The following is a 13,412-nucleotide window of genomic DNA, read 5'->3' on the forward strand; positions in this document are numbered from 1 at the left end:
TTTGATCCGTTTTGGGCGATCTACATACCGATTTGAAGCTCTCAACGAGCCCTATCTGTTGGTACCATAACTAGAATCTAAGGTAGAATATGTTTTGATTTCATTTTTCCGATTATTTTGTCCGAATTGGGTATTTGGTTATGGTTGATTTTCCGGTTTGTTTGATGATTGAAATTGATTCAGGATGTTGTCTCGAACCTATTGATGTTATAAGGTTGTTTGATTCCCGGAATGTTAAAGTCGAAGTTCATGTTTTCTTGTTTTTTTAATTCGAATTCTTGGATTGTTAAGGGATTGTTGATTGGTTGTGAGCCCATAAATAGATTGCAAAGATACTGGGCTTCATTTTGATAGTTAAAACGTGAATTATGGTTGAGAATTTCCCGAGTTCGATCCTTCGCCGGAAAAGATGAACTTGGGGTTGTGTTATGCCGGAATCTGTGATGTAGTCCTGTTTTGTTTGAGTTTTGGTGACCTGGAGAGTTCAGGTAGATTAGGAAATCAGTTCGGGGTTGAAGGTTAGTGAAAACAGGCAAGGAGGGCTCCGTTTTGGTCCAGCCGGAATCATTCCCGGTTGCCGAAAACTTTGCCGGTTTCTGGGAAACCCAGAAACCCGGCGGGTTGTTCTTGGCAACCCGGGGTTGTTCTTGGCGACCCATTTAATTTTATCCCGACCCGGTTTCGATTCTGGTTCCCCAATGTTAAGTCCTGAAATACTGTTTGTGACATTATCTTTTATTTATTCTTTTAATTTTAATTCAAAATTCATTTTGTTTTACAAAAAAATCATTTATTTATTATTTTAAATTCCTAAAAATTATTTTCTTAATTATTTTAAATTCCTAAAATTATTTTCTTTAATTATTTTCAAAAATAAATTTGATTTAATTATTTATAATTCCTTTTAGTTAATTATTTATGAATTTAATTAATTGATTAAAAATCAATTAATCAATTAATTTTATTTATAAATAGTTAAATAATTATAAATTATTTATAATTAATTCATATAATTTCTAAAAATTATTTTTAGGTTTCTAAAAATTATATTTTGGTATTTAAAAATCAATTAATATTATTATTAATTGATTTATTCCCATTTATTTCTTATTTTATTCATAATAATTAAACCGTTCGTCCGTTTAATACGAAACGAACGCGTACAGACTCAGAAAAATATTGCGCTTCCAATAAAAATACTTTTGAATCCTAATTCTTTTGTATTGCAATGGTGTTTGATTTGTGTATCTGTTTGAGTCGGTATATGATCGGTAAATATTATTATTGACCTGATTTTCATCCTGAACGCACTGAGATATATCTTTTAACGATCTGACATATGTGTTATATGAAATATGTGATTACGTGTTATACGAATACCATGATTATGTGCTATGTGATATGCATGCTATCTATTTACAGTTAAAAATGCCATGCTTAATTATAAACGATCGTGTAGATGTCAAGACGTATAGTTATGTCGATTAAGTTTGGTTTTATTAATTAAGATAGTCCTTTTGTTTATAGAATCGAGTAGCAAGGAGTGTTGTCAAGTGCTAGACGGAGTTGGTAGCCAGCAGTTATAAGCCAGGATTTTAGTGAAAAGTTATTGAGCATACCAGGCAAGTACCCTAACTTCACTTATCGTTCAAGTGACGTTTATTTCGAATCATATTATGCAATTAATTATGTCATCACATATCATTCAAGTGATATTGACTCTGAATTTATTTTTTCAATTTCTCTACTATTCTAAGTTCAGAATAGTTAAATATATTTTTTCATTTCGCTACAACTTACTCTATACAGTGAAGCTTTGAATTGAGATTAGTGAATAACTAATTGTTCTGGTTATTTCGCCATTGGTTGTTGAGATAACTCCGGACCATGAGAAATGGGGAGTTATGTGGTTATGGATGTCATTTGATTCGACTCCTTTGACGGAAAATTGTTTTTATGGGTTGGATGGTTGCGTAAGAGGCCGTGGCGGCGGTCCAGCGTGAGCTATGTGTTATACAGGATATAACACCTTGCTAGGCCGATATGTGCCTTGGGTACCTTTTGTTTAGTTGGATATGCTTCGGCATAACGGTGTTGCTCCGCGGCTGATCACCGGCGGCAACACACCGTCGTTCGAGGATTCCAATCCCAAAACAAAATATATTGCAAAAGATGTTTATTAATAAATATATATCAGTTTTGATATTGTTCAGGTATTGTGGTTTGGTTTTGTTCATCAAATATATTGTTGTTGTTGTTCCAAATCATAAGCTATATACTGCTTGCTGAGCATTTCTTTCGCTCATACTTGTTTCATATCCTGATTTTTTCAGCTAGGCCAGGGCAAGCTTAAGTTCCAGGTCTGACCAGAGGTTGTGTGCTTGTAGATAGTTTGGTGTGTTTTTCAGGTAGACTGTTTTGGGACGCTTGGATAGTCTAGAGGTTTGTAATAAAATTTGAGTAATCACTAAAACTAATTAGACCTATGGTTTGTAATAACACTTGGTTTGTAATAGTGCCTGTTCCATACTATAACCTGTGATCGATTCAGTTGCATGCATGGGGTCATATTTATTATATTATTCCGCTGTGATTATTTTATTTTAGTTTATTTGCGAGTGACCCCTAAATCTAGACCCCGGGTTTGGAGGGCATCACAGGTTGGTATCAGAGCTACAGGTTATGGTCACTAAAATAGGCTTAGGATTGTCATAGACGAGTCATATGAAGATCACATAAGATAGGCGTTTGTAGTTTAGCTCTTATAGGGTTACTTTTAGGTTATTGGGATGGGTTATAATTAAATTGTTTAGGTTTCCTGTTTTGTGTTTAGCCTTAGGCCTTTGTGTTATTGCCCTGCTATTTTGTTGGTTTTGAGAATGGAAAAAAAATGTTGGAAGAGAGGTCTGAAGGTTGTGTTGCAACCTTCTCCATTGTTTGTTGGTTTATTTGAGATTTCGAGCAAGGATTTAAAAGGTTTGGATAATTCTTCATAAATTTTCTTTGTGTTGTTATTCTCAAGATAATAAGCAGGATTATGTGATAATCATGTCGCTTGTGTTAATATGGTAGCAAATTTATGATATTTTGAGAAGAGATAATGTTTGCGAATTTTGATATGCTAAGGAATTGCTACATATTTGACACAATGCTTGACATATTATTATATATGTTGCTTGTTTCTTACCAGAATAATGGCATCAAAGAGAAGGAATAATTCGGGAGAGGATCGTACCGAGAGCCATACGGATCCAGCGATTGTCCAGATGTTGGGACTGATGTAGCAACAGATGTTACATCTTACGCAACAACAACAACAAAAGCAGCAGGAAGCAACAGCACCATCTGTAGTGACTTTTAAGCAGTTTCAAGCTGTAAAACCCCCTGAGTTTAAGGGAAGTGCTGATCCTGTGGAAGCCAATGCATGGCTCAAGGAAATGGAAAAGGCTTTTGAATTAGTTGGAGCAGGAACTGAATAAAAGACCAAGTTTGCAAGCTACTTTCTGAAGGGCGAGGCGAACTATTGGTGGAAATCCACGCGAGCATTGGAAGGAGGTGAATTTATAACTCGGGAAAGGTTTACCAAGCTGTTTCTGGAGAAGTATTTCCCGAGGTATTTGAAAAATCAAATGGAGATCCAGTTCTTGAACCTGACCCAGGGTGATGTTACTGTATCTGAGTACGAGGCTAAGTTTACTGAGTTAGCAAGGTTCGTGCCAGACCAGGTTGACACGGATGAAAAGAAAGCAAGAAGGTTTGAACATGGATTGAGATTTTGGATTCAGAATAGGGTGGCCATGTTTTAATTGACTTCATATGTGGCAGTTATGACGACTGAGAATTTTATGACGTAATTAACTGAATAAAGTATGATTTATGTGATGTGATTATAATTATGTGACTAAGTGCTGATTAATTGTCTTTTCTGTATATAAGAATATAGGAGCGTAAATAAAAATGTTCCAATTTAAAGAGTCAGCTTAGAAGTTGAGCTCAAAAATCAATTATGAGTAATGGTTAAAAAGCTAATTTCGAGATCTACGTGTTAAAATTGTCACTTGCAATAATTTCTGACTTTCCGAGAGAGATATATTTTATATTTGATTTCTGTTACATTTGAGTAAAAAGAAAGGAACAAATAAGCATAAAAAGGAATTATTAAAGTACAAATTTGCCCTTGTTTTGGTGGTGTATAAATTCACTTTCTCCCCCCCTTTTTCCTTTTCTTCCCCGTGCACCCCACTCTCCCCTTCTCTTTCTTTTTCACCCTCTTCATCTCGGCTACTCTCTCTCTCTCGGCTCTCTCCATCTCTCATCTCTCTCTCTTGCATGCAACACTCAAGCCTCACTCAAACTCAAAGATATTACTCTCTTTAGTCTCTATTTTCGGTATACATCTCAATTTCCATTTGCATGTACGTGTTGTATAAGTGTTTTGATGATTGATCACTATGGTTGTGTTCAAGGAAGTTGATTTCTTGTTACAAAACTATAAGAGTGAATCCAAGAGATTTCGGGGTCATGAACTCGAGAGGAGACCCGTTGCGGGTGAAAGGAATATGTCCTAAGTCCAATCATGTATGAGGATTTAGGAATAACTTTTATGTAATCTATTTTGATTTCATTGATATTAATAAAAGACTTGTTTTGTTTTTATTACGGGCTTTATCTATTTAAGTGTTTAAATAAGATATACCATAGTTTAGAGTAAAGCTTTTTATGGATTATGATGAGATCATAATAGTGAGACCTAAAAAGATGATAACTTTAAACTTAAATAGTTCCTGGTCGTAGGATTACTAACTGGTAATTAATAATCCGTAAAGATCGGTACATACTATGCTTGCTTCATTATGAAGGATGTCTGTTCTCATAGACATTTGTGTGGTGACACTATAGCTAGTATGTAGGTGCTTATTATAGAATAAGTTCACTGAACATGACTCGCCCAGCTGAACAACTGATGGAGTTCACTCACGTGTCAGCAGTTGTTCGCTTAGTGATAGTTATACAAGTATCCTTAGACTTGAGGTCATTATAGTCATCTTGTGTACACTGAACTATGCTTTGGTTTAGTTCTTAGTCTCCAGGGACAATTATTAGGGCTCTTCTGGGTATAGGAATTTGTACACGAAGATAGTGTATGATCAATAAAGGATCTACCCCTTCCAGTGAAGGAAGCGAATGTTCAAGGCTGATCCACTTATGCTAGTTCAAGAATCTCTGGCCAGAGTGAATGAAATTAGAAAGGAGTTTCTAATTTGCATAGAACTACGCATAGTAAATGGTAAGCAAGTGATTGAATTAGATAGGCTTGACACGAGATCCATGCCTTGTATTTAATCGGGATATTGTAGGGTAGAAGGAGTTTATTGTACGGTAACTATTCACTGACAGGTTCTTGGTATTCTAAGCAGTGAATTCATATTATCCGGATAGTCGCGATATGTTGAGAAGCATCACTCACGATGTAGAATAAATGTGATTAATTAATTAATCATATTTAATAAATTAGAGAATTTATATAAATAATGATAAAATAGTTTTATTATTATTTATTTCTACTACCGGCTTAATATTGAACCTACAGGGTCACACCATAAAAAGAGAATGATTTAATAGTGGAGAAATTAATTAATAATGGCTAATAATTATTTATTTGTGAAATAAATAATTAATTGGCAAATTTAATAATTGATTAAATGAGATTTAATTGATTATAAATTAATTAAGAAAAGTTCTTAATATTATTAATTAAAGGATTTAATTTTTGGAAATTAAATCAAGAGAGAGAATTATTTCTAAAGTGTTTAGAAAAAGGATTAATAATTAAAAGGTGTTTTAATTATTAATGAGAATAATAAATGGGATAATAATAATATTATTTATGGGAAAATTTTAGCTGAAAATTTTGCCTATAAATATACTATTATAGACCCTATTTTATTCGAACCCACATCGAACCCGAAAACCCAAAAAGTTTGGAAAACCCAATTCTCTCCACCTCCTTCCTCCTCCTTAACATCGTTTTCTTGGTGGATACCGGTGGAGTGCTTCACACTTGAGGAGCAACTACTAAGGATCTCTGATCGTTGTCTTCGAATTATTTTTAAAGGTTATATTCGATCCCTCGAATTTTTATTCATGATTTATATGCTTTTATTTGGATTTTATGTGTGTAAAAGTGTTTTACCATGCCCCCGCTGCGTTTAAAATCCTACAATGGTATCAGAGCATAGGTTGTGTGCATATAGATCTGTGGTAAAAATTTCAGAATTTTATATGCTTGTATGAATTAATTATGATTTTTACAAGTTATATTATGGATTAATTTTGTCTGATGAGAAATCGTTTCTCAAAATAATTTTGAATGTTGATCTGGGTTCTACAAGTGTTGTAGATCGTCTGGGTATTTTTTTCATAATTTTATGATGTATAGATTTTTTATTATGAATTTTTGAAGTTGTTTTAATAAATTCGTAATTAAATATAGTATATATATATATATGTATATTCAGTTGTATATATATATCTATTTGTACATCTGCCGTGTTTGTACTATCTGTTAAGAAAGAACAGCAGCACAGAGAATGACAGGTCTGACATGCACATTTTCCGAGGAAGAAGTGACGGCTGCTGCAGAAAAAAAAAATAGGGGTGTAACGCATTTCGGGAATGCGTTACACACCTGTAGCGCATTCAGGGAATGCGTTACACCCGTGTAACGCATCACCGGAATGCGTTACAGGGCTTGTAACGCGTTCCTGTAATACGTTACAGCCCGTCTGTTGATATTAAAATTGATTTTCTGGGAGTTTCGTAACTCCGTTTTGGGCGTGCAATATACCGTTGGATTCGTTTTTCCGAGACGGATCTAATGGAGTGATCAATTTTAGTTTATATAAAAGTTTTGAACTGTTTATATTTCCATGAAGTGTTTTAAAGCTATTTTTGATTATTTTAATTGATTTTAAATGCTTCATGTGATACATCGAGATGTATAATGCTTAGACTAATGTGCTAGATGATGTAACATGCCTACCTTGATGTTTATTCATGTTGATATATGTGATATATGCTTAGTTTATCATGCGATGATAGATTTAGGTGAACTTAAATAAACATAAGGCGTTTATTAGACAACCTAGTATAGTGAAATTGTTTCATAACCTTAATAATAATATTATGAATACAATCATGAGATTCTTGTGTTTATGAAACACGTAATTGAATATTAATTTTCGATATGAGAGAAAGGATGATTCTGTCAATAACAGATTTCTATCTGTAAGAAAGGGTTATTAAGTGACGCCTATTGACAATGCTCCACCCGATCTGGGAATCATCTGATTATTGATTATTGATTTGAAATATTTAGTTTAAAAGGAAGAATCTCTTTATAATATGATTATGGTTGTAACGTAATATAATCCCTCTAAAATTAAATAATATCAAGTAGTAATTGGCCAATGATACAACGGGCTTGTGTCGGTCATAGCCTTCCAACATGGTAGAAAGTAGTTCTTATTTTTGAATCATTGTCGTTTCGTGCCACAGCCGAGGGATTTGATTTCGAAATAAGAAATACTTGTCTATTACATAGAGATGTGTACATTGAATAAGAATCTAAAGGTCGTTACGTGCCACAGTCGTGGGCCTTTGGGGACTGATTCAATTGTACGGAATGTTGGGTTAGACTTGACTTAGAATATTGAGTTTGTCGTGCCACAGCCGTGACTCAATTATTCAAGAGGCTAAAGTTTGATTAGGGAATAACATTAGATGTAATTGACAAGAGTTGTCTGCCTATTGAACATTACATGGCGTTTCGTACCACAGCCGGGGTTGTGTAATGGAATGTAGGATCCCTATTCCCACTAGCATTATGAATGCTTAATTTTTCATGTAGGGGGTTGAATAAATTAGGAAAACTAGTGGGAGCCACTTATGAATAAAGACCCGATTCATATAGTGTTTTGAAATGAAATCGAATATTTGCTAAGTGTTGTTATATGTTTATCATTTACAGATTTACTTTGTATGTTATGTCTTCTGCACTATCACTCAGGAGCATACTAGATGCTCACAAATTGACTGGTCCTAATTATGCTGACTGGCTTCGAAACTTGAGAATTGTTCTCAGGATTGAGAAGCTGGAATACGTGATTGACTCACCTAAGCCTACTGAACCTGCTAGTGATGCACATAATGATGAACATGTTGTGTATCGTAAGTGGATAGATGATGCAAATGTTGCTCAATGCATCATGCTAGCTTCCATGAACATTGAGCTACAGAAGCAACATGAGCATATGGATGTTCACACTATCCTCATGCATCTACAAGAGTTGTATGATGTGGCAGGGAGGACAGCTGGATATGAGATATCGAAGGAGCTGTTTGGTTGTAGGATGTCTGAGGGATCATCTATGAATGACTATGTACTTAAGATGATCAATTTGATTGAACGTCTTGGACAACTTGGTTTTGCCATGGATGGGGAGCTGAGCCAAGACCTGGTCTTGCAATCGCTTCCGAGTTCGTTCTCGCAGTTTGTTGTGAACTTTCACATGAATAAGTTGGATGTCAGCCTGGCTGAACTCCACAACATGTTGAAGACTGCGGAATCGAATTTTCCCCCTAAGAAGAGTTCTGTTCTTCTAATTGGTGAAGGTTCCAATCCTAAGAAAAGGAAGAGGAACCCTTCCAAGAAGAAGAAAGTAGGTGAAAAAATGCCGGTTCCACCAAAAGTTGAAGACCCCAAGAGCAAAGTTGTTTGCTTTCACTGTAACAAGGTGGGGCACTGGAAGAGGAACTGCAAGGTTTACCTTGCAGAATTGAAGAAGAAGGGTAGTGAGACTACCGCTTCTGATTCAGGTATGTTCATGATAGAAGTGAATATGTCATTTCTACTTGGGTATTAGATACCGCCTGTGGTTCTCATATCTGCAATTTGTTGTAGGGACCAGGGAGAAGTAGGACTCTTGAGGAAGCTGATGGAAATGGAGCAAGAGTTGCTGTTGTAGATGTAGAATCATTTCATTTACATAGGCCTACGGGCAAGACTATTGTTTGAAATAATTTTTATTTTGTTCCCTCGATTGTGAGGAATATTATTCCGATGTTAGACTTGGCTGGATTTTCATTTATTATTGAGAATAATGAATGTTCTATTCTTAGAGATAATATTCTTTATGGACGTGGTACTCTAAATAATGGTCTGTATAGATGTGACATAATTTACTTCAGATTGAACAAACTAATAAAAGAAAAGGGATGATGAAAATCTCACTTCATAGTGGCACTGCAGTCTCCATTTAGTGGACATGGAGAGAGGGCTGCAGATTTGCTAGGAATGGTACACACAGTTGTATGTGGACCAATGTCTACGCAAGCATGGGTGGATTTTCATACTTCATTACTTTCATAGATGATAGATCTGGATTCGGATATGTGTTTGATGAAACACAAGTCTGAGGCCTTTGAAAAGTTCAAAGAATATAAGTATGAAGTGGAGAAACAACCAAACATAGTATTATAACTCTTCGATCAGATCGAGGTGGTGAATACTTTAATGGAGTGTTTCTAGATTATCTCAAAGTAAATGGTATAGTCTCCCAGTGGACTCCTCCAGATTAGTATCTGAAAGGAGAAATCGAACTTTGTTAGACATAGTTCGGTCCATGATGAGCTATGCAAATCTTCCAGTATTCCTATGGGGTTATGCATTGGAAACCTCTGCATATTTACTGAATAAGGTGCCTTCCAAAATGTGTTCCTCAAACTTCGTATGAGATATGGAAAGAAAGGAAACCGAGTCTTAAACACGTTAAGATTTGGGGATGTCCAGCTTATGTCAAGAAAGTTGACCCAGATAAGCTGGAATATCGATCCGGAAAATGTAATTTTATGGAATATCCTAAAGAGACTTTAGGGTATTACTTTTGCACCGATCATCGGGTGTTTGTCTCCAGACATGCTACCTTCTTGGAAAAGGAGTTTATCCTTGAAGGAAACAGTGGGAGCAAAATTGAACTTGATGAAGTTCAAGAAGCACAAACTACTACGGATTAAGTGGAAACACCTGTTCTGACTAAACAACCTTTTCTGGAACAACCCATTCATAGATCAGGGAGAGTGTCTCGCCAACCTGAGAGGTATTATGGCCTTGTCATTGAGAATGACAATGAGTTGTCGATCATTGATGATGACGACCCTGTGACCTATAATGAGGCTATGAGTAGTGTTGACTCAGAGAAATGGCATAGTGCCATGAAATCCGGAATGGAATCTATGTATACGGTATACAAAAGATAGATTATAGTAGATGGCCAGGTGGAGACCTATAAGGCCAGGCTTGTGGCAAAAGGATTCAAACAAAGGCAATGGATTGACTTTGATGAAACTTTTTACCTGTAGCCCTGTTAAAATCAGTTCGGATTTTGCTTGCGAATGCTGCTTACTACGACTATGAGATCTGGCAATTAGCCAGATGGTTTTCTTTCCAAGAGAAATGAAAACCTAGTATGTAAGCTGCTGCGAACCATATGTGGTTTAAAGTAGGCTTCTCAAAAGATGGAACATTCGTTTTGATGAGACAATCAAAGAGTTTGATTTTATCAAAAACGAAGATGAACCATGCGTCTACAAAAGGGTTAGTGGGAGCGCGGTAACATTTCTTATATTGTATTGAATTAGAGTTAACACACATAACAACATAGCAGACCCACTCACAAAGCTACTTTTTGAAAGTCACTTTGATCGTCATAAAGATGAGATGGGTATTAGTTACCAGAGTGATTGGCTTTAGTACAAGTGGGAGATTGAAAGGAATATGTCCTAAGTCCAATCATGTATGAGGATTTAGGAATAACTTTTATGTAATCTGTTTTGATTTCATTGATATTAATAAAAGACTTGTTTTGTTTTTATTACGGGCTTTATCTATTTAAGTGTTTAAATAAGATATACCATAGTTTAGAGTAAAGCTTTTTATGGATTATGATGAGATCATAATAGTGAGACCTAAAAAGATGGTAACTTTAAACTTAAATAGTTCCTGGTTGAAAGGCATATGTCATAGCCTATTCGTTTATTCGAGGATTTAACTCAACTCAAATAAGAATGTAATAAGTAAATAGTGGATCTATCGTCAGAGAAATCTCACAAAGTAACATCTGTCAAAGGGTTAAGAAACATTATTCATCTACAGACTTGAAGACGTAATTCACTGGAAGAAGCTCAAGAAATTGATCAAGCCTCTGTGATATAAATCAAGATTGTGGATTTAATCAAGTGACAGAGATCTCGTTAGGGTATCAATTAATTACAAGGATTTAGTCTGAAGAAAATCAAAGTCAAGACGTGAAGAAACATCACGGAAGTTAGTCACTCATGAACCAGATAGTACATCGAGTGTCAACGGTGAAGTGGTGGAATTGATTCATATATTTCAGTGATTTTCAGAAGATATTCAGAAGAATGGATGCTGCTCAAGATTAGTATTAATTCTCTATTAATTAATTAAGTCATATAATTTAATTAAGAGAATAAATTCTATCTGTAAAGATTAATTTATTTTATTAATTGAATTAATTGATTAATTAATTCAGAATTAATATTAAGGTTTTTCATGTTTTTAATTGATTTAAAATCTGTTATTAATTCATAAAGACAACTGATTGTATTAGTATGACAATCGGTATGACAATCAATAGTCATACCGAAAGTCATGCTAACTCAAAAGGATTGTCTTAACAGATTTTTTATTACATTAAAATCTATTTTTAATTCAGTAAGACAATCTGATTTTGAACTACTATGACAATCGGTATGACAATTGATAGTTATACCGAAAGTCTTGCTAGTTCATTCTGATTGTCTTGCCAGCTCAAAGAGATTGTCATGCCAATACATTCTACTCGACTGTTGGATTAAATAAAAAGAAGCAGAAGACATTCAAAAGATATCAACACACAGAACACACAAGTCAAGAGAAAAAGCAGCAGAAAACAAAGTCACAACATTTTATTCTTCATCTGCTTTATTCAAGATCAAAATTCTAGATTGAAAAGTTAAATCCAATCCACTAGAATTATTTATCTTGTTCTTGTGTATCAATCTAGCGGATTGAAATCCCTAGAACTTAATCTCAAATCGCATTTAGCATTTGATCTTTTAATTGCAAAAATAGAAAAAGTTCATGTCGAATTTATTCTAGATTTGTAATAATTGATTTGAGATTAATCCCTTGTAACCGATACCGTAGTTGTAACACCTTTCAAGTTTAATAAAAGTTTTATTTAACTTGAATTTTGTTTCACATTTTTTATTCCGCATTTTATTCGATCAAACGGTATTATTTGCATTCAACCCCCCCTTCTACAAACAAATTGGGACCTAACAATTGGTAGCAGAGCCTTCTGATTAACGTACAAATCTAGATCCTAGACTTTTGTGTTTCTTTCACTTCTTGAATTTTTTATTCACTCAAAAAATTCATAATGACTACACAAAAAGTTGGAACCGTTAAAATTCCACTTTTCGATAAAGAAAATTATGTTATGTGGAAGAAGAAGATGCTACTGTTTTTACAAGTGGCTAATCCCAAATATTTGCAAGTGTTAAAGAAGGGTCCAAAAATTCCTATGGTTATTGAACCAGAGGTAATAGAAAATGATGTGGTGATCACCAAAGCGAGAACTTATGTGAAAGATCCTGAGGATTTCTCTCCTGCTGAAATAGAAGAAGCCTCCCTGGATGCTAGCCTTCAATTAATTTTAGTAGATTCCCTTAATCCCTTGATGAATAGACATGTGATGAATTGTAAAGATTCCAAACATATCTGGGAAACTATTGAGATTATTAATGAAGGCACAGAGGAAGTTAGGGAGAACAAGCTAGAAATCCTAACCTCTGAGTATGAATACTTTAAATCCAATCCAGGAGAAGGAATCACTGAAGTGTTTGAGAGGTACAATGCATTGATCAACAACCTGAACATTAATGGTAAATACTATTCCATCAGGGAGGTCAACAAAAAGTTCCTTTTAACACTGCCAACTCATCTCGAACATAGAATCACTGCCATAAGAGAAGCAAGAGATCTGGGTGAGATTTCTTTGGAAAGGCTCTATGGTGTGTTAAAGACTTATGAGTTGGAGCAGATTCAGCAGAAGGAAGTTTACGGGAAAGGAAGAGTGGTCAACACGTCTACTGCTCTAGTAGCTGATGAACAACAACAACAACCACAATATCAACAACAATCTCAACAGTCAGAAAGAATGATACAGTCTTCCAAGGTTGAAGATAATGTGATAGTAGCAGAATTTGATCCTCCTACTACAAATCAATCAGGAGATGATTATTATTCCTTGGAAGAACTGGAGCAATTGGAGGATGAGTCAATGGCC

The sequence above is a fragment of the Apium graveolens genome, chromosome 11, assembly GCF_009905375.1.
Source record: "Apium graveolens cultivar Ventura chromosome 11, ASM990537v1, whole genome shotgun sequence".
Classification (NCBI taxonomy): domain Eukaryota; kingdom Viridiplantae; phylum Streptophyta; class Magnoliopsida; order Apiales; family Apiaceae; genus Apium; species Apium graveolens.